At 35.3% G+C, this 22,423-nt stretch overlaps 1 pseudogene; it reads left to right on the forward strand.

Moving 5' to 3' along the window:
- The first annotated feature begins 20,939 nt into the window (after positions 1-20,939).
- Positions 20,940-22,423, forward strand: part of LOC101330341 (retinoic acid receptor RXR-gamma pseudogene) — a 106,915-nt pseudogene continuing 105,431 nt past the window's right edge.

A 22,423-nucleotide genomic window follows, 5' to 3' on the forward strand; every position in this document is an offset into this window, starting at 1 on the left:
GGTAGAAAAATACCACAAGTAAGTAACTATCAGCAAATGGTCTCTAGGATCTGTTAGGCACCAGTGAAAAACTGAGAAGCTCCAATATTTACTCTGTCTTTTCTCTATACTTCCAGAATTGTAGACCAAGTTTGAAAATTCTGATTTATTGCTCAACTTTGTATTTCAACCATTTCATAAATTAGGTATTCTTTTTGGTGTCTCTGCTAAATTACTGCCTGTTTTGTGATAATATTTGTTAATATTATATTTATAATACAATATCATAACCTATCTTTTATCCAGTATTTGCATTAGGCCTAACCTAAGGAGAAAGAATAAAACAGGGGATACTTGTCATCACACACAACTTTTTCTATGTGTAACTTTCTCTGGTGTTACTTTCCTTTGCCTCTACTCTTCATGCCCACTGACTCTATTTTGAGAATTTTCTCTCAGGTCTTCTCTGCATATCTGACAATCTGTGATGAGAATATTGACACCTTAATGTGAAGTTTAATCAACACCTCTTGTCTCTCAGATGTTATTTAATTTTAAACCTTATTTGGTATATTCATCTCAAGCATCCTATTTAAAATTTTTCTCTAAGCTCTACATATATTCAGATATTTTTTCATGCATCTATATCATAAGCCCCAGAAGACGGATACATGCAAACACTCAAAACATAGTCTCTCCCATACTGGAATCTTCAAGTCTCCTGAGAGCAAGAACCTTTCTCATTCACTTTTAGATCACACATTTTGAGGATTTCAAGTAGATTAAACATTTAATAAATTTTTATTGAATAAAAATATGTAAAATTTCTAGTGGAATAAACAATAGAAAACTGCTTTTTAAAATAAATAGTGTTCATGGCCATGGATTTTGTAAGGTTGCTATTTTATGTCTATTTATATTTTCTCATTGTCTGTTTTTGTGTTTGCCATTATAGAAGTTTGTAGCTTATTTATTTACACCAAGTTAAATTTTCTGCTCTTGTAACACATCCATGAGAAAATTTTCTTGTTGATATCAAATATATCCAAATTTCATATATATTATTCACTTTTAGCATATTTATCTAATACAATGAGAATTATACCCTTGCTAAAGTATACAGTTTATTATTTATAGTAAAAAATAGGATGGAGAAAATATTTTCTGTGTCCTCTATCCTTGAATATTTTAAAGCAAATGTCCTTTTTCTCAAAGATTACTTAAGGATTGTGGAAAATATGTCAACTTCTTTTAGCAAGAGTTCTGATAGGTGAGGTTCTGCATTGCTGATATGAAGCTGCTCTGAGTTGCATCCATAGACCACATAAGTTCCATATCTTATTAAATTCATCATTAAAATGTTGTTGATTCTCCTGTCAGCTTCCCAAAGAAGTCTTCTGAACACATTCTTCTAGATAGTTTTGGTTATTTATTAAATCATTTAGCATCAAGCAAACAAAAAATCCAGTTTATGTTCATTAGATCATAGGATGAAAGCTACAGTTGAGAGAAATAATTTTCAAGAAATAAAGAAACAAAAATCCCTTTTAATAAAAGGACAGCTTGCATGAATATACTTGTTTAAAACATGTGTAATTGAGTATACTTTCAAATTGCAGAATGATTTGCTAGAGTAAAAAGAAAAATGATGATATTAAGAGCTACCAGCCACAACTGCTTTCCACCATTTGTTTTGGTAATGGATCTACCTGTTACTGACTTCTAATCCCTGTCTGTATGGGCTAATTATTTTGAAGAGGGAAAGGAAGAGAGAGGGAGGTACAAATAGGGTAAAGTCTGAAGGTCGATTTAGAACTCCTCAGAGGCTAATTAAAGAGCATGGATAGTAGACACTTTGGCCTTTTCTTGTTGACCTCTCCTGTCTGGACACATGGAAGACTATTCTTCACAGTCTACTTGTAGTTAGGTGGTATGAGTCTTTGTGGCAATAGACATGAGCGGAAGGAATAGTTGTCACTTTGGGACTGGGGCTGTGTAAACGTCCTTCTGCAGTCCTCTTCTCTTTTCCTTCTGCAGTATTCTGAAAGCCACACTTTGTGATGAAGAAGTCACAATATGAAAATCAACTAGACCTCTCCAGATACCGTTTAGTAGAAAACTTCCCTGAAAAATTATTGAACCTCATCAAACTTTGCACTAACAAGGCATAAGCTTTTCTTTTATTAAGCCACATATATTTCGGGGTAATTTGTTATTTCAGCTACATAGTCTTTATGTTACATAACATGACATAACCCAATCTTTTTGTTAATGACAACTATGTTTATTTTATCTGCCCTGAAGTTCAGAGTGTGCTGAGTTGGATATTTGAGCATACATCCTATGATATACATCTATTGAGCACTCCAGCATGTCCTTGTTGATTCACATAATGTTTATTGAGTTCCCATTCTGCAATGACATCCTACTAGGCAATAGGAAAACAAAGTTTAGTGAGATATAATAATCTAATAATGTAGAAAGTTTATGAACAAGTAGTTACAATTCTGTAATATTAGTAGTAACGCCAATGCTCTGTTAAGAGTTAGAAACCAAGAGCTAAAGAATATTTGAGGAAAACATTACCTAAGTGATTCAGAAAAATAGTCACAGAAGAAATATTGGAGATATAAAATGTGGATGCTAAAAGCTATGAAGAAAGTTTCACTGCACAAAGGAGAAGGGCTTTCTGGATGGCAGAATGGCCATATTCAATAGTACAAGGCACACATTTGACACATAGTTAATGGAAGCTAGTTGCTAGCCTCTAGGTCAAGGTCATTGATGTATCTAGATATATCCTGCGAACAGTGGAGAACCACTGACAGATTTTTAAGTCGGGCAAACACATAATTATGTATATTTTTTCAAATATTTTGGAAACCATGTAGGGGATGGACAAAAGAGGGAGGACTTGGAGGCAGGGAGATTAATTTGGTTATTGAAATAATACAGATGAGAATAAGTCAAATCTCTACAATAGTGGTAGTGCACATAGAGATAATGATGTACATTTTAGAGCCATTGGTAGCTGGGAGCACTTGTTATATTGAGGGATGTAAATGATATAGGAGAAAGAAGAGATAGTGATTATAGTGAAGTTTCCAGTTTATGTGACTGGGAAGAAGGTAATGCTATTAATACCAAGAAGATCCAAAAGGAAGGAAATGTGGTAGGCAGAGTAATGTCCCATAAGATATCCATGTCCTAATCTCTAGAACCTGTAAATTTTACCTTATGTAAAAAATAATTTGCATATCTGGTTAAGTTCTGCATCATGAAATAGGGAGATTATCCAGGTAGACCTTATGTGCACTCACAAGTGTTTTATAAGATGGAAGCAGAGGGAGATTTCAGACAGAAGAGGAGAAGGCAATGTGAACACAGAGGCAGAGATTGGAGTGAGGTGGCCATAAACCAAGGATGCCAGTAGAAGCTGAAAGCTGGAACCTGGAAGAGGCAATAAATGGATTCTCTCCTGAAGTCTCCTGAGAAAGTACAGCTCTGGCAGTATATTGATTTCAGCCTAATGAAACTGATTTCAGACTTCTGGTCTCCAGAACAATAAGAGAAGAAATTTCTGGTGGCTTAAGGCAGTAAGTTTGTGATAAAAAAAACTGGCGGTGGGGGGGGGGGAGCTGCACCGCGCAGCTTGAGGGATCTCAGGTCCCTGACCAGGGATGGAAGCTGGGTTTCCATAGTGAGAGCTCCAAATCCTAATCACTAGACCACTGGGAAACTCCTGGTTTGTGATAAATTTTTATAGCAGCAGCAGGAAACTAATACAAGAAGTTTATAAGATTAGCCTAGAATTTCTGGCTATGAGTACATGTGTGTTATATATTTGTATGTTCATGTATGGTTTTGAAGTATGTGTGTATATGCATATGTGTATGTGTAGGTATGGGTACCTAAGAATTAATGGAAGTGTAGAAGAAGAGAAAGGCTGAAACTGAAATAAAATAAAACAAGCAACTTGGAAAACTTATGCTTCTTACTTCTGTCCACTGATACTGCAGTCAAGATACCGGATATGAAAATATCAGAGGAGGATAAGAAGGAAAGGTTGTAGGCAGGCCAGGAGAATCATCCTGGCTGGTAGAGAAAGTGCTGCAGGGAAAGCTAGCATGGACTTTATGATTCCCTGCCTGGGACTGTGAACCTCAAACTCTGAGCCTCCCCACATTTCAAATTCCTGTACGCAAGCCCTACTTTTTCCACCATTCTTCCATTAATGACTTTCAAGAAAAAAGTGATAAAAGAAAAATTTCATGAAAATTACTTGAGGCCTCTAGGTAGAAAATAGTCGGAAATAAAAATGATATTTATGACAACAATGAAGTAGTGCTTGTGTAATCCTCCTCCCTGTATGTCCAACCACTTGGAGAGAGTAGAGATCAGGACATTTACACATGGCCGTGCTCTGAATTGAGCAGAGAATGCTGTAGAATCCAGTAATACTTTGTGAATGCTCTTTGTATGAGTTTCTGTAATAAGTGGATAATAATTATAGTAAACAACAACTGAGTCAGACACCGTTTCAAGGGCTTTTCATGTGTCATCTGTTCATTCCTCATAATACAGCCATGATAGAGGTTTTACCTGTAAGCTTATCTCCATTTTATAGATGGAGAAGTGGAGGCACAGAGAGATTAGTTCACAGCCAGTATCAATAGAGTCAGGAGTCAAACTGAGCCTACATTCTCAATCAACGGTTACAGATTTTACTCAAAGTCAGATGGCACTCAGATTCTTTTCTACGGCTCCTATTCAAATTTTCTAATTTTGGGGAGCAGCGTTAATGCTTAGGCAGTGTTTTTTTTTTTATTTCAATTTAATTTTTATTTTATATTGGAGTATAGTTGATTTACAATGTTGTGTTAGTTTCAGGTATAAAGCAAAGTGATCAGTTATCCATATACATATATCCATTCTTTTTCAGATTCTTTTGCCATATAGGTTACTACAGAATATTGAGTAGACTTTCCTGTCCTATACAGTAGGTGTTTGTTGATTATCTATTTTATATATAGTAGTGTGTATATATTAATCCCAAACTCCTAATTTATCCTTTTGGCAGTGTTTTCAAGGTGATCTTTGATATATGTGTTACACTCAGCAGCAGCAGAAACAGCAATAACAATATGAAGTCAACCAGTTCTGGAAGCCCTCCTAAACATCTAAGGTTTCACTCAAGGTTCCTGAGCTCAGGCTCTTCCAGAATTCAATTATTGAAACAGATATAATGCACTTCTTCCTTCCAATTCCTCCTTCTCTCTCTCTTTCTTTTTTGTTTTCTCTTGGCAACAGATTTTGATAATTGTCAAGCTACCCAATAAAACATTTATGCTGATAGACCTAATCAGAGCAAGTTTCTGATTAGGATACAAACACATAGATAATAGTTGATAAGATAGAATGAATGATTGGGAAATAAAATACTGTGGTTAAGTAGCAAATCATTTTTTGAAATCCTTGTTGAAAATCACTCTATCCAAGATACTTCTCTTTTTTGATGAAAAAATATTTTATGTTTCATGATTGCCACTTAAAATTGGCATTCACGTTAAATATTGATGTTGATAAAGAAAACCTAACAACCCACACTCAATGTATAATGACCCCACAGTATAAACTGAATTTGCCATTGCAATTTTTAACATTGCCTTAAACAACTTATTTATTATTTATATTTTTTGCTCTAAATGCAAAAGATAAAATGTAAGGTCAAAATACTTTATAGAGTTTTCTAATAAGTAGATTTTCAATTAATTTAAATTCAGGCCCCTAATAAAATTTTTCCATGTAACCTCTGAATGTTGAAAAACAGAGTCATATGGCAAAAATCAATTATTTCATCTTTTAGATAAAACATTTGAAAATACTCTTTTCTTTAAAACTATTCATTTTCATTTCTATTATTGTAAAAGTAGGACACGCAAAAAAAAAAATACATTTCAAACACTTTCTGAAGGATGTGCAATTGAATATCTGTCTCCAGGACACAGGCCTAGTCTTCCTCTTTATGTACACAGTTTTGGACTGCTTCTGATTTTAGTACATCTGTTGGTTGCCTATATTAAATTAATTTTAGGCTTATGCCATTATTTCTTTATTGATCAATTATAAGTGTTATCTGACTCTGTTTATTGGAGACTAACTTCAGTTAAACTCGTTCCTCTTTCCCCCCACTTTTCCATGTTTTATAATAAATATTGGTTCTATTGATTGTTATATAATTTTAAATAATGTACTTAAAACTCTATTTTTCCATCCATCAATATCAAGAATCTCTTGACTTTCTTCCTCCCTCCTTTCCTTCTCTACTTTACATTTCTGTTAGCATATCATGTGCATTCTACAGACTTCATGATTACAAGTCTGTAATATTACAGACTTCCTTGGTTTTACTACAGCTCAACTCTGAAAATTTAAGGCTGAGACATAGTGTTTGCCATATTAAGGTTATGTCAATATTATTTATTTCGGAACCAGGTAGAGCATCAGAGGAGTCATTGCTCCATGTCACTGAACTTTTGCAACTAGAAAGGGAAAACCTGAAGGTACCAAAACATTCTCTTTTTTATACTTTATTCATCATTTGAAGTCATTTCACGTTTTGGTTTGCTTTGTACTATCTTTCTTGCTTAGGCTCTATATTTTCTCTTGGATTTTCTACTTACCTTTCTGGTTGTTTTTTCTTTTTTTTGTCCCAAGAACTATATGCCTTCTTCAAATCAGTAATGTCAACCTCTAATGGTTTCTTGAATGCTCTGATAAATAGTGACTCTTCCTTAAGCCTGCTGAATGTTTGCCGCTCTGGGTATTTCTTGTCTGCTCCTTTCTGAAGTTCATGTCTGACACTTCCTTAGATGACTTTTTTTTTTTTTCCTTCAGAATGGATGCATGGGAGGTAAACTTTCTGCATCTTATTTTGCTCAATTTCTATAGATGAAATATATTGTCATTTAGCTTCCAGTGAGGCTGTGGGAAATCTGAAGTTTGTAATGATTCTCACTTCCTAGTAGAGGATTTGCTTTTTCTCTCTGGAAACTTAATCTGAGGGCATACGTCTGTATCTTTAGCCCTGAATTTTTCCTTTCTGTTATTTTTTGGATAAATTCTTCCTCTCCTTTTTTTCCCATTTTTTTCTGGTATTTAAATATTTCACAATTCTTCCTATGGAGGAATATGGAAATATGGATCGGCAATATTTTCTCTCAACATTTTCCATCTATTTGTGTTTATAGTTCTATGTTCTGAAATAATTCCTTACCTTCCATTCTGCATATTTCATTGGATTCAATTTTTAGTAGTCACATTTAAAATTTTATGTTTAATAAAGTGTTACCCAAATTCATAACAGGCTGTTTATAGTTCATTGAAAAAATATCTTATCTAAAATCTATAAACATATTAATTAGAAGTAGTTTGTTAACACTCTGGTCTCTAACCTGAATTTTACTGCTTTTTTTTCAGTATTAGTTGTCTCATTTGTTCATCTTTCCCTTTCCCTTTTGAACTGTTGAATTCCTAAAATATTCACTGTTCCTTAATTGGTCATTGATGAACATAAAATAAAGGGTCAGGTTGATTAAATATATGGCTGGCAGGATTTTCCTCTGTTGTTATAAGCCTGTTCCTTTTTTTTTTTCTTCCATATTTATTTATTTATTTGTTTGTTTTTTGGCTGTATTGGGTCTCAGTTGCAGCACCCAGGCTCCAGAGTGCATGGGCTCTGTAGTTGTGGCGTTCAGGCTCTTTAGTTGTGGCATGTGAGCTTAGTTGCCCCATGGCACGTGGGATCTTAGTTCCCCAACCAGGGATCGAACAGGTGTCCCCTATATTTCAAGATGGATTCTTAACCACTGGACCACCAGGGAAGTCCCTATAAGCCTGTTCCTTGAATAAGAAAAATGTTTGTGCTGTGTATATGTATGTGATATTTTGAGGTTTTACTCTGGTATTTTCAGGACATGAGTATGAAGCAGGCACACAGGTAAAAATCCAGACACATTCAAATACCAAAACAAGGCCAGTCTGACTAACGTGAACAAACCCTCAGCCTGGGAGCCACGGATCTTCCTCAATCTATATCTGACATTGAGGCATACAGCACTTCCTGATGCGCAGGAATGGGGGTGGCCTGAACATGCACTTCTTTCAGATTGATTCTCCATCAATCATTGTGATTTCTGCCCTTCCTTCCACACCCTCTCTTCTTTAGCTCCTAACTCTAGGGAGCTGTACTGTGCAAAATCATTCCTAGCTCCACTGCATCTTTTTCTATTGAATAAACTGAGCACTAGCTCCTTTTATTCTAATATATCCATCAAGATGCTCCCATCAGTCTTCTGTCTTCCTGAAATTCGTTCTAATCTTTTGACTGCTGATGTTTCTCTGCTGCCTTTCTCAAAACCTCTGTGGCTTTATTCACTTTCATATTTCTTCACTGAACACTCCATGGATTTTTGAGATACAGGAGAATTTAATAAATTTTCTTACTCTAATAACTGGAACCAGATATCCTATGAGAATTTCTAAATGTTATTTCATAAAGAAAAGTGATTCACTTATTTAAAGTCAATACCAAAGAAATATTCCCATATATGTATATATGTATATGTATATATATATAAAGAGTTAAGTTCTTCTTTCTACAGTATTTACACATATCTCCAAACATAAACTAAATGAACAAGAAGGAATTCAAGGAAAAAACATTTTTATAGATTTGAAAACCAAAAAGCTTTATATAATATTTATTTTCAAAAACAAAAAGTGATTGACAGATTGAGAAAATGTAATTTCAATACATATAACTGAAAATAACTATGCCATGCATACCAAACTCTTAAAAATACTCATAATTTATTATATTAAAAAAATGTTAAACATTATAACTGGAAAAAAAAGCTACAGGATATGAAGGGATAAGATTAAAAATGAAATGGCTGATAAATATTAAGAAAAAAACTTTATGGGGAAAAATTAAAATTTTTAGCAAATGTAATATGACTATTTTGAATGCAAGTGCCAAAAACACAATTTGAACTAATTTAAGCAAAAAGGGAGTGTGCTAAAGGAATATTGATGTAGTTTACTTAATCAAAATAAGAGGTACAGGCCACAGTATGCTTCTGGGAATTCTAACTGACCCAGTGCTTCCAAGACATTTACTCTCTCTGAGTGATTCTCATATGCTCAACTCTCTGCTTAAATAGAGTCTTTTCTGATATAGAAAGTGAATATCTGCCTTATTTAGTGGCCCTAAATTCCCAGAGTTAAATCTATCTTATTTAGTGGCCCTATAGGAGAGATCCTGCTTGTGGGGAAGAACTCTGACCTACCTTGACACACATGCTTATCATAAACAAATAAGTCTAGGGGTACTGATTGCACCACACTGGTTTCCATGTCATGGGGTGGTGACTGGGTTGGCTACCAACAAAAGAAGATGGAGATATTCTGCTTGCCAGATGAAACAAGAACTACAAAGCTATGTAATGTCTTTAGAGGAGATTTTCTTAAAGGGAAGATATTTCAAAACTATGGAACAAAATGTTCTTAAATCCTTTCTTGATAGTCTTCCACCCACAAGGATTTTGAGGATGTTGACCTACCAGGAAAAATAATAAATAGGAAATAAAATATCCCCCCACATCTTTTCTATGGCATGGTCACTGTTAACCATCACATGGGTTTATTGGACAAGTATAGATTAAAGAATGTGGCATTACCTAAACACTAATAAGGAACTGAATTTTTATGCATTTCCAATCTCATTATCAAATTTTAACCAAAATCCCACATAGTGAGATCTACCAAGCACTTGGGTGGTCTTTAATAGAAAGAAAAGACCATACTACCCAAGGCAATCTACAGATTCAATGCAATCCCTATCAAATTACCAATGGCATTTTTCACAGAACTAGAAAAAATAATTTTAAAATTTGTATGGAAACACAAAAGATCCTGAATAGCCAAAAGAATCTTGAGAAAGAACAGAGCTGGAGGAATCATGTGTCCTGACTTCAGACTATATGACAAAGCTACAGTAATCAAAACAGTATGGTACTGGCACAGAAACAGACACATAGATAAATGGAACAGGTTAGAGAGCCCAGAAATAAACCCACACACTTAGGGTCAATTAATCTTTGACAAAGGAGGCAAGAATATACAATGGAGAAAAGACAGCCTCTTAAATAAGTGGTGCTGGGAAAACTGGACAGCTACATGTAAAATAATGAAATTAGAACATTTTCCAACACCATATACAAACAAACTCCAAATGGATTACAGACCTAAATGTAAGACTGTAAAAATCCTAGAGGAAAACTTAGGCAGAATACTCTTTGACATAAATCACAGCAACATTTCTTTTGGATCCACCTCTTAGAGTAACGGAAATGAAAACAAAGATAAACAAATGGGACCTAATTAAACTTAAAACCTTTTTCACAGCAAAGGAAACCATAAACAAAATGAAAAGACAACCTACAGACTGGGAGAAAATATTTGCAAAAGACAAGGGATTAATTTCCAAAATATACAAATAGCCTAATTTCCAAAAAATTAATAAATAGGCAGAAGATCTAAATAGACATTTCTCCAAAGAAGAAAAACAGATGGCTAACAGACACATGAAAAAATGCTCAATATCACTAATTATTAGAGAAATGCAAATCAAAACTACAATGAGGTATCACCTCACACCAGTCAGAATGGCCAACATTAAAAAGTCTACAAATAATAAATTCTGGAGAGGGTGTGGAGAAAAAAGAACCTTCCTACACTGTTGGTGGGAATGTAAATTGGTGCAGCCACTATGGAGAACAGTATGGAGGTTCCTTATAAAACTAAAAATAGAGCCACCATATGATCCTGCAATCCCATTCCTGGGCATATATCCAGAGAAAACTATAATTCAAAATGATACATGCACACAGATGTTCATAGTAGCACTATTTACAATAGCCAAGACAAGGAAGCAACCTAAATGTCCATTGACAGATAAATGAATAAAGAATTTGTGGTACATATGTACAATGGAATACTACTCAGCCATAGAAAAGAATGAAGTAATACCATTTGCAGCAACATGGATGGACCTATATATGTATAACTGAATCACTTTGCTGTACACTTGAAACTAACATAGTATTGTAAATTAACTATACTTCATTTTTAAAAAAGGAAAAATAAAAAGAAGAGAAAAAGTCAAATGAGTTCCAAGGGTCCCTGACTCATCTTTCATCTTAACATGCGAGAATAAGCAGAATAAAGGGGCTACATCCAAGAACAAGATTACTTTTTAGTAATGTGGCCCAATCAGTGAACTGAACTTTATCTCATTAGGTAAACAAATGACTAAATTGGAGGATGACAAAGGAAGTATGAGAGAAAGGAATGGGCAATTCTTTGCTCTACTATGTAACTTATCCAAATTGAGTTTATAAACCTCATATGATCACCTAAGCCTCCCGTCATTAATTTTCACTTGTCTTTTTGGATATACTGGACTTCATTTACAGAATTTAAGAGCTGAAAAGAAATTTAGAGATTGTTAATTTCAACTGCATACTTTTTTTTTTATATATAGCAGGTTCTTATTAGTCATCAATTTTATACACATCAGTGTATACATGTCAATCCCAATCTCCCAATTCATCACACCACCACAACCCCCACCTCCAATTTCCCCCCTTGGTTTCCATACATTTGTTCTCTACATCTGTGTCTCAATTTCTGCCCTGCAAACCAGTTCATCTGTACCATTTTTCTCGGTTCCACATATATGTGTTAATATACGATATTTGTTTTTCTCTTTCTGACTTACTTCACTCCATATGACAGTCTCTACATCCATCCATACCTCAACAAATGACCCAATTTCATTCCTTTTTATGGCTGAGTAATATTGCATTGTATATACGTACCACCTCTTTATCCATTCGTCTGTCGATGGGCATTTAGGTTGCTTCTGTGACCTGGCTATTGTAAATAGTGCTGCAGTGAACATTAGGGTGCATGTGTCTTTTTGAAATATGGTTTTCTCAGGGCATGTGCCCAGTAGTGGGATTGCTGGGTCATATGGTAATTCTATTTTTAGTTTTTTAAGGAACCTACATACTGTTCTCCATAGTGGCTGTATTAATTTACATTCCCACCAACAGTGCAAGAGTGTTCCCTTTTCTCCACACCCTCTCCAGCATTTGTTGTTTGTACATTTTCTGATGATGCCCATTCTAACTGGTGTGAGGTGATACCTCATTGTAGTTTTGATTTGCATTTCTCTAATAATTAGTGATGTTGAGCAGCTTTTCATGTGCTTCTTGGCCATCTGTATGTCTTCTTTGGAGAAATGTCTATTTAGGTCTTCTGCCCATTTTTGGACTGGGTTGTTTGTTTAATATTGAGCTGCATGAGCTGTTTATATATTTTGTAGATTAATCCTTCGTCTGATGATTCATTTGCAAATATTTTCTCCCATTCTGAGGGTTGTCTTTTTGTCTTGTTTATGGTTTCCCTTGCTGTGCAAAAGCTTTTAAGTGTCATTAGGTCCCATTTGTTTATTTTTGTTTTTATTTCCATTACTCTAGGAGGTGTGTCAAAAAAGATCTTGCTGTGATTTATGTCAAAGAGTGTTCTTCCTATGTTTTCCTCTAGGAGTTTTATAGTGTCTGGTCTTACATTTAGGCCTCTAATCCATTTGGAGTTTATTGTTGTGTTTGGTGATAAGGAGTGTTCTAATTTCATTCTTTTACATGTAGCTGTCCAGTTTTCCCAGCACCACTTATTGAAGAGACTGTCTTTTCTCCATTGTATATCCTTGTCTCCTTTGTCATAGATTAGTTAACCGTAGGTGCATGGGTTTATCTCTGGGCTTTTTATCTTGTTCCATTGATCTATATTTCTGTTTTTGTGCCAGCACCATTTTGTCTTGAATACTGTAGCTTTGTTGTATAGTCTGAAGTCAGGGAGTCTGCTTCCTCCAGCTCCACTTTTTCCCCTCAAGATTGCTTTGTCTATTCGGAGTCTTTTGTATTTCTATACAAATTTTAAGATTTTTTATTCTACTTCTGTGAAAAATGCCATTCGTAATTCGATAGGGATTGCATTGAATCTGTAGATTTCTTTGGGTAGTATAGTCATTTTCACAATATTGATTCTTCCAATCCAAGAATATGGTATATCTCTCCATCTGTTGGTGTCATCGTTAATTTCTTTCATCAGTGTGTTATAGTTTTCTGCATACAGGTCTTTTGTTTCCTTAGGTAGGTTTATTCCTACATATTTTATTCTTTTTGTTGCAATGGTAAATGGGAGTTTTTCCTTAATTTCTCTTTCAGATTTTTCATCATTAGTATATAGCAATGCAAGAAATTTCTGTGCATTAATTTTGTATCCTGCAACTTTACCAAATTCGTTGATTAGCTCTAGTAGTTTTCTGGTGGCATTTTTAGGATTCTTTATGTATAGTATCATGTCATCAGCAAACAGTGACAGTTTTACTTCTTCGTTTCCAGTTTGGATTCCTTTTATTTCTTTTTTTTTCTCTGATTGCCGTGGCTAGGACTTCCAAAACGATGTTGAATAATAGAGGGGAGAGCGGACATCATTGTCTTGTTCCTGATCTTAGAGAAAATGCTTTCAGTTTTTCACCATTGAGAATGATGTTTGCTGTGGGTTTGCCATATATGGCCTTTATTATGTTGAGGTAGGTTCCCTCTATGCCCACTTTCTTGTGAGTTTTTATCATAAATGGGTGTTGAATTTTGTCAAAAGGTTTTTCTGCATCTTTTTAGATAATCATATGGTTTTTACTCTTCAGTTTGTTAGTATGGTGTATCACATTGATTGATTTGTGTATACCGAAGACTCCTTGCATCCCTGCGATAAATCCCACTTGATCATGGTGTATGATCCTTTTAATGTGCTGTTCAATTCTGTTTGCTAGTATTTTGTTGAGGATTTTTGCATCTATATTCATCAGTGATATTGGTCTGTAATTTTCTTTTTTTGTGGTATCTTTGTCTTGTTTCGGTATCAGGGTGATGGTGGCCACATAGAATGAGTTTGGGAGTGTTCCTTCCTCTGCAATTTTTTGGAAGAGTTTTAGAAGGATGGGTGTTTGCTCTTCTCTAAATGTTTGATAGAATTCACCTGTGAAGCCATCTGGTCCTGGACTTTTGTTTGTTGGAAGATTTTTAATCACAGTTTCAATTTCATTACTTGTGATTGGTCTGTTCATATTTTCTGTTTCTTCCTCGTTCAGTCCTGGAAGGTTATACCTTTCTAAGAATTTGTTCATTTCTTCCAGGTTGTCCATTTTATTGGCATAGAGTTGCTTATAGTAGTCTCTTCGGGTGCTTTGTATTTCTGCGGTGTCTGTTGTAACTTCTCCTTTTTCATTTCTAATTTTATTGATTTGAGTCCTCTATGTCTTTTTCTTGATGAGTCTGGAAAATGGTTTATCAATTTTGTTTATCTCCTCAAAGAGCCAGCTTTTAGTTTTTTTGATCTTTGCTATTGTTTTCTTTGTTTTTATTACATTTATGTCTGCTCTGATCATTATGATTTCTTTCCTTCTGCTAACTTTGGGTTTTGTTTGTTCTTTCTCTAGTTCCTTTAGGTGTAAGGTTAGATTGTTTATTTGAGATTTTTCTTATTTCTTGATGTAGGCTCGTATAGCTATAAACTTCCCTCTTAGAACTGCTTTTGCTGCATCCCAAAGGTTTTGGATCATCTTGTTTTCATTGTCATTTGTCTCTAGGTATTTTTTGATTTCCTCTTTGGTTTCTTCAGTGATCTCTTCGTTGCTTAGTAACATATTTTTTAGCATCCATGTGTTTGTGTTTTTTATGTTTTTTTTCCCTGTAATTGATTTCTAATCTCATAGCACTGTGGTCAGAAAAGATGCTTGATATGATTTTATTTTTATTAAATTTACTGAGGCTTGATTTGTGACCCAAGATGTGATCCATCCTGGAGAATGTTCCATGTGCACTTGAGAAGAAAGTGTAATCTGCTCTTTTTGGATGGAATGGCCTGTAAATATCAATTAAATCTATCTGTCTATTGTGTCATTTAAAGCTTGTGTTTCCTTATTTATTTTCACTTTGGATGATCTCTCCGTTGATGTAAGTGAGGTGTTAAAGTCCCTCATTATTATTGTGTTACTGTCGATTTCCTCTTTTATAGACGTTAACAGTTGCCTTATGTATTGAGGTGGTCCTATGTTGGGTGCATATATATTTATAATTGTTATATCTTCTTCTTGAATTGATCCCTTGATCAATTCCTTGTCTCTTGTAACATTATTTTTAAGTCTATTTTATATGATACGAGTATTGCTATTCCAGCTTTCTTTTGATTTCCATTTCCATGGAATATCTTTTTCCTTCCCCTCACTTTCAGTCTGTATGTGTCCCTAGGTCTGAAGTGGGTCTCTTGTAGACAGCATGTATACATGTCTTGTTTTTGTGTCCATTCAGCAACCTTGTGTCTTTTGCTTGGAGCATTTAATCCATTCATGCTTAAGGTAATTATTGATATGTATGTTCCTATGACCATTTTTTTAATTGTTTTGGGTTTGTTTTTGTAGGTCCTTTTCTTCTCTTATGTTTCCCATTTAGAGAAGCTCCTTTAGCATTTGTTGTAGAGCTGGTTTGGTGGTGCTGAATTCTCTTAGCTTTTGCTTGTCTGTAAAACTTTTGATTAGTCCATCCAATCTGACTGTGATCCTTGCCTGGTAGAATAATCTTGGTTGTAGTTTCTTCCCTTTCATCACTTTAAGTATAGCATGCCACTCCCTTCTGACCTGTAGATATTCTGCTGAGAAATCAGCTGTTAACCTTATGGGAGTTCCCTTGTGTGTTATTTGTCATTTTTCCCTTGCTGCTTTCAATAATTTTTCTTCGTCTTTAATTTTTGGCAGTTTGATTACTATGTGTCTCAGTGTGTTTCTCCTTGGGTTTATCCTGTATGGGACTCTCTGCACTTCCTGGACTTGGGTGGCTATTACCTTTCCCATATTAGGGAAGTTTTTGACTCTAATCTCTTCAAATATTTTCTCTGGTCCTTTCTCTCTCGCTTCTCCTTCTGGGACCCCTATAATGCGAATGTTGTTGTGTTTAATGTTGTCCCAGTCGTCTCTTAGGGTGTCTTTATTTCTTTTTATTCTGTTTTCTTTATTCTGTTCCGCAGCAGTGCATTCCACCATTCTGTCTTCCAGGTTACTTATCTGTTCTTCTGCCTCGATTATTCTGCTATTGGTTCCTTCTAGTGTATTTTTCATTTCAGTTATTGTGTTGTTCATCTGTGTTTCTTTGTTCTTTAATTCTACATCTTTGTTAAACATTTCTTGCATCTTCTCGATCTTTGCCTCCATTCTTTTTCCAAGGTCCTGTTTCATCTTCACTGTCATTATTCTGAATTCTTTTTCTGGAAGGTTGCCTATCTCCCCTTCATTTAGTTGTTTTTCTGGGGTTTTACCTTGTTCCTTCATCTGTTACATAGCCGTCTGCCTTTCCACCTTGTCTATATTTCTGTGAATGTGGTTTTTGTTCCACAGGCTGCAGGATTGTAGTTCTTCTTGCTTCTGCTGTCTGCCCTCGGTTGGATGAGTCTATCTAAGAAGATTGTGCAAGTTTTCTGATGGGAGGGACTGGTGGTGTGTAGAGCTGGCTGTTGCTCTGGTGGGCCAAGCTCAGTAAAACTTTAATCTGCTTGACTGCTGATGGGTGGGGCTGGGTTCCCTCCCTCTTCATTGTTTTGGCCTGAGGCAACCCAACACTGGAGCCTAGCAGGGCTCTTTGTGGGGCTAATGGTGGACTCTGGGAGGTCTCATGCCAAGGAGTACTTCCCAGGACTTCTGTTACCAGTGTCCTTGTCCTCAAGGTGAGCCACAGCCACCCCCCACCTCTGCAGGAGACCCTCCAACAAGGGTCTGTTTCAGTCTCCCCTGGGGTCACTGCTCCTTCCTCTGGGTCCTGATGTGCCCACTACTTTGTGTGTGCCCTCCAAGAGTGGAGTCTCTGTTTCCTCCAATTCTGTCAGAGTCCTGCATTCAAATCCCAGTAGCCTTCAAAGTCTGATTTTCTAGGAATTCCTCCTCCCATTGCCAGACCCCCAGGTTCAAAAGCCTGACATGGGGCTCAGAACCGTCACTCCAGTGGGTGGACTTCTGTGGTATAAGTGTTCTCCAGTTTGTGAATCACCCACCCAGCAGTTATGGGATTTGATTTTATTGTGATTGCACCCCTCCTACCGTCTCATTGTGGCTTCTCATTTGTCTTTGGATGTGGGGTATCGTTTTTGGTGAGTTCCAGTGTCTTCCTGTCAATGACTGTTTAACAGTTAGTTGTGATTCTGGTATTCTCGCAAGAGAGAGTGAGAGCACATCCTCCTACTCCACCATCTTGGTTAAGGGCCTCAACTGCATACTTTTATACCAAGCCGGTACTCTAAGTAGATCGTTAACTCTTTGAATTCAGGTTTCCTGACACACAGTTTGTGTGCTTTCCAATATATGTGGCTGACCTTCTACAATTAAGATTGCTTCTTCACTGAAAAATATTTACTTGTCTCTCTGTCAATCAGTCAGTCTACTCTTGTTTCTCTGTGTAATCTTAAGAGAATTTATTTTCTCTGTAAAATGATGTCTGATAATTAATTTCCATCTGTGAGTTCAAGCTCAATAAAAATTGTACCCAACCTCTTCTGCTTTTTATTAAAAATAACTTGAATTCCTGAAGATTTTCCCCCAATATGCAGGTTTATTTCAAGGTTTTATTTCCTATGATTAGGGAAAATATTTCTTCATGTTAGTGGATATCTTTACTTTTTTTAACTATTTAATTAGTTTATTTCCTAATTTCTCATGTAATTTGTATCTGAAGTAGTCCCAGAAGAGATAGACACACAGAGAGATACATAAACACACACGTACACACATTCTGCAGTAGCCTTACTATTGTAATATTTCAAGTTAGAAATTTTTAGTTTATTTTAGGAATGGGGAACTATACACTGGTTTTCTATAGGCTACCCTGAAATATGATTCAGAGAGAGATATGTCATATCATGATATACCTGCCCCTTTCCTGTCATTGAAATGTACAAGATCAGAAAGCCCTGCCTTTTAGCAGTTGCAAATCTCATCAATTTAATTCAATATCACAGAATATAGATAGTAAACCTTAGCTATTTAATATAATATTTACTATGCATATTTGTGTGGAATCTCACAACAATTGTGTATGTCTGTATGTCTGTATATCTGAGAAACAGAGACAGAGACATAGACAGAGAGAATTATATATTGGACTCTTGTAATCTGTGTAGTACAAGGTGACATTTCAGTTTGCCTTAATTACTTTTTTTTCTTTTTTTGCACAAACACCATGTCAAAGTTAGTCCTATTTGTAATTTTGTGCCTTTGAGATTTTGTGTGATATTATTGTAGATGCCATACATATAGAATAAATTGTATAAAATTTATAAGAAAATCAACAAGCAAATAACCTATATTACACCACTGTTTCAACTTTCTATTTAATATTAGCAGCAATCAACTTTATTAAAAATGCTTGTGGAAAACTTTAGAAATATGTTCTTTAATTTGTTCATTTTAGAACAATTTAGTAGAAAGGAAAATATATTTTAAATCTGGCTTTTAATAATTTCTTTCCTTCTACCTTGAGGTTAATAAGTATCTCAGAATTAACTGTTGAATTATTGAAGTTGTCACTACATAGAGGATAAAGAGAGAAACAGAAAAGTATAAACTATTTATAGAAAAAGAAAAAAACCTGTTTGCTATGTGAGGAAAATAAGGAAACGTAACTAATAATGATTTGTATGAGTCAATTTACCTATGCAAAAGAAATTATCTAGAAATAAACATTTGCCTTAATAACATAATGCTAATCAAACTTCTTAGGGAATATTGAAGAAAAATGCACTTTTAATCTTAATATGCACATGAGATCAATTAATGTACCACATATGTAAATATAAAGGCAATGACCCTGATTCCGAATGCTTGTTACTTTTGGAGTTGGCATATGGCTCTCTCTAACAGCAGACATTAATGATTTCAATAAATTAGCTGCTAATGTCGTGTAATGAACTCTGATTTGTGTTAATTCAGGCATTACTTAGCTATTTAATGTTAATTTGTTTTAAGAAATCAGCATTTAAGGCAGTATTAGAATTTTGTTTTGTATCTAAGAGTTTAAAAATGTTAAGAATAAGGAGAACATTTTTTTTGTGTGTGTGGTACGCGGGCCTCTCACTGCTGTGGCTTCTCCCGTTGCGGAGCACAGGCTCCGGACGCGCAGGCTCAGCGGCCATGGCTCACGGGCACAGCCGCTCCGCGGCATGTGGGATCCTCCCGGACCGGGGCACGAACCCGTGTACCCCGCATCGGCAGGCGGACTCTCAACCACTGCGCCACCAGGGAAGCCCAAGGAGAACATTTTGATTTAGATATTTTAATAAGATAAAAATAGCTTTACAAAGTGGGAATGCAGAATGTGACTCACAAAGTGTAAATAAAAATTTGTTTCTAATAATCCAAAGTTTTAAAAATTATTGCTTAGATTGAACTATAATCATGCCAAAGGGTTGAAAGGTTTATTATACTCATATTAAAATAGCTGATTCTGAATACCTTTCTTGTAGTCTTTCCCACCCCTATTACTTTTATCTGTTGTGGAACATGACAAGGTTAGTCTGGTAGTTACTGGTGGTGGTGGAGGTAATAATAATTCGCAGATATAATAATATAATGATTCACAGATAAGGCAGAAATGATATTCACAGATATATACATATATATGTATGTCTGTGAATTATATATACATATGTAACAAATACACACACTAGGTTAACGATTTTTATGAAATCATTAGAAAGAAGATATGCTAAAAAAGAAAAAAAAGTTCTTTTTGATATATGCCAAGTAAAATTAAGAAGCTTTTTCTTGTAAGTGTGGTCTTACACAAATGGATTAATTATAGACATCAGCTTACATAAAAGCTAATAAACATGAATATTTTCTATATAATTCTTTTGGAAGAGTAAAAAAATACAAAAGAATACAAAAGATACATTCAAAGTTAAAATTGTACATTTTTCTTAACATCTCATTCAACTTTCTTCACTTCAGTTTCCTTACCAGGAGTTGGTTAATAGTAATTAAATCATACAACTCTTACGAGAATTTAATGAGGTGAGATATGTAAAGTGCCTGGTAAATGGTAAAGATTAAAGGCCTGTTGGTAAAGAAGTGTGGTTAAATGCATAGTGTCACTTGATGAAGCCCAGGTATTTCCTACCTAAATCTCCTTCTGTCCATTCTGCACATTACAGCTAGTGTTGCAGTCAGCATAAAATGTAAATCTGATTTACATTATGACTGCTTTGCTTAAAATTCTTCAGATGATACATCTAAGAAAACATCCAGACTTCTTACCAGGAAATACAAAACCCTTCACATTCTGACTTCTATTTTCTTATGTCATCTGTCAGTCTTTGTAAATCATGTCTGTCAGTCTACCCACCCTGAACTATTTGTATTTACCTGAATAGGACACAGTATTATATGCCCTCATGCATATTTCAAACAATATCCTTTCTGCCTGAAATGCTTGCCTTGATTTTAGTTTCCTGGGGAATTTCTACTGATCCATTTAGACTCTGGACTGTGATCATTGATACATTGGGTAAATATTTCAATCTCGTTCCCATAGCACCTTGAATACCTTGTACTTGAGCACATTACAGTATATAATATTGATTTGTTTTCAGGTCTCTCTCTCTCTACTGTAGGCTCTTATCATTACCAAGATTAGTATTGTATTCAATATATCCACTAACACACAGTGCTTAATACAGTACCTAGCATATAGTAGACTTTCAGTGAATATTTCCTGAATCTTATGTTGAAGATGATGGCAGGATTTGAGCTCGTAAGATGTTCTGCCAATATGAGAAATTAGGTATAATATTTAAATGGATCTTGGGTATTTCAAAAAAATCATGTATTTATGAGATACCATTCCTGTTTCTCAGCAGCTGTATTTTCATGTTTGATTCTATGAAATATTAAATTCATCTGTTTTTAATTATAAATACTGGAAATATTGAGTTATTTCCCCATAATATAATCTTGTTTTTTCCTGCAGGGTACTCTGTGTTTCATTGGCTTGGGAAAACTTTCTCACTTCATGAATAGAACAGAAGGTATGTCAAATTCACTTAGTGCTAATCATGAGTTGAGTATTTTGATGTTTCACTTCCTCCTCTAAGACAAAGTTAGAGGTGCCAGGAATATGGAGTTGCAGCTTGTGAATCTTGATAATCCGAACATACACAGGAGACCAAAAATTACCTAGGGCCCATACAGAAGTAGGTGATAGATACTGAATTGCAGTATATTGAAGGACGTGGGAGCTTTAAACCTTGTTTTTCTTGTATTTATAGTTGGCCCCAAGCACTTTGTTTTTCTTTTTTTTGGCCACGCCTCATGGCATGCGGGATCTTAGTTCCCCGACAAGGGATCCAACCTGTGCCTCCCTGCAGGGGAAGCACAAGTCCTAACCAGCAGACCACCAGGGAATTCCCTCTTGTATTTATAGTTGGGATTTTAGGATGGATCAGTATATATGGAGTAGCAAAATGAATTCTGTGTGGTTGGGGAAGAAACTCGAACTAGAACTCAAGCACTTCCCGGAGATTTGCATGTGCTGGTTCTCATAACTATCTAGTTTGTGGGGACTCCTATATTCCTAATTGTCTGCTGCCCATATCATCACTTCAGTGTAGTACTAAGGTTTTGATTTGCAATTGCTTTGATTATTGGAGCAGACAATGGGCCTTCCATCTAATGTAGGGTGTCCTGACGTTCTAGATAAAAGCGGTCAAGTGGCTACTTTAGGATGTTTTATAGACAGATTGTCATTTTTTTGAAGTATAAAAGTTACCTCTTCTCACGCCATCTGTGGTTGCATAAAATGCTGAGTTTTAAAAAAAATTTCTAAACATTCTAAATAACTCCAAAAATGGCTTGTTTTATAAGATCACTCATAAGTTTTACATATTAGAATATTCATTTATAATATTTTAGACCCCTTGCTAAGTTGATGTTGAATCATTGCACAGTTTTGTGTGCGTGTGTGTGTTTCTGTAGGATAGGAGAATGTTCCCAGAATACATATATCTTTTAATTTCTTTTTCTAATAAGTCACATGTTATACTTTTTAAATCAAATAAGTAGAAGCTTGGGTGCTTATAAGGGCTAGGATGTGTTGATCCAACAACCTAAACTGAGCACCTGGACAGAATGAGAGCTGCTCATGAATTTCAGTGTATAAAATTGAGGTAAACATTTGGAGAGTCACGATTGGGGAAAAAAGAAAACCAAAGTGAGTCA

The sequence above is a fragment of the Tursiops truncatus genome, chromosome 5 (genome assembly GCF_011762595.2).
Source record: "Tursiops truncatus isolate mTurTru1 chromosome 5, mTurTru1.mat.Y, whole genome shotgun sequence".
Classification (NCBI taxonomy): Eukaryota; Metazoa; Chordata; class Mammalia; order Artiodactyla; family Delphinidae; genus Tursiops; species Tursiops truncatus.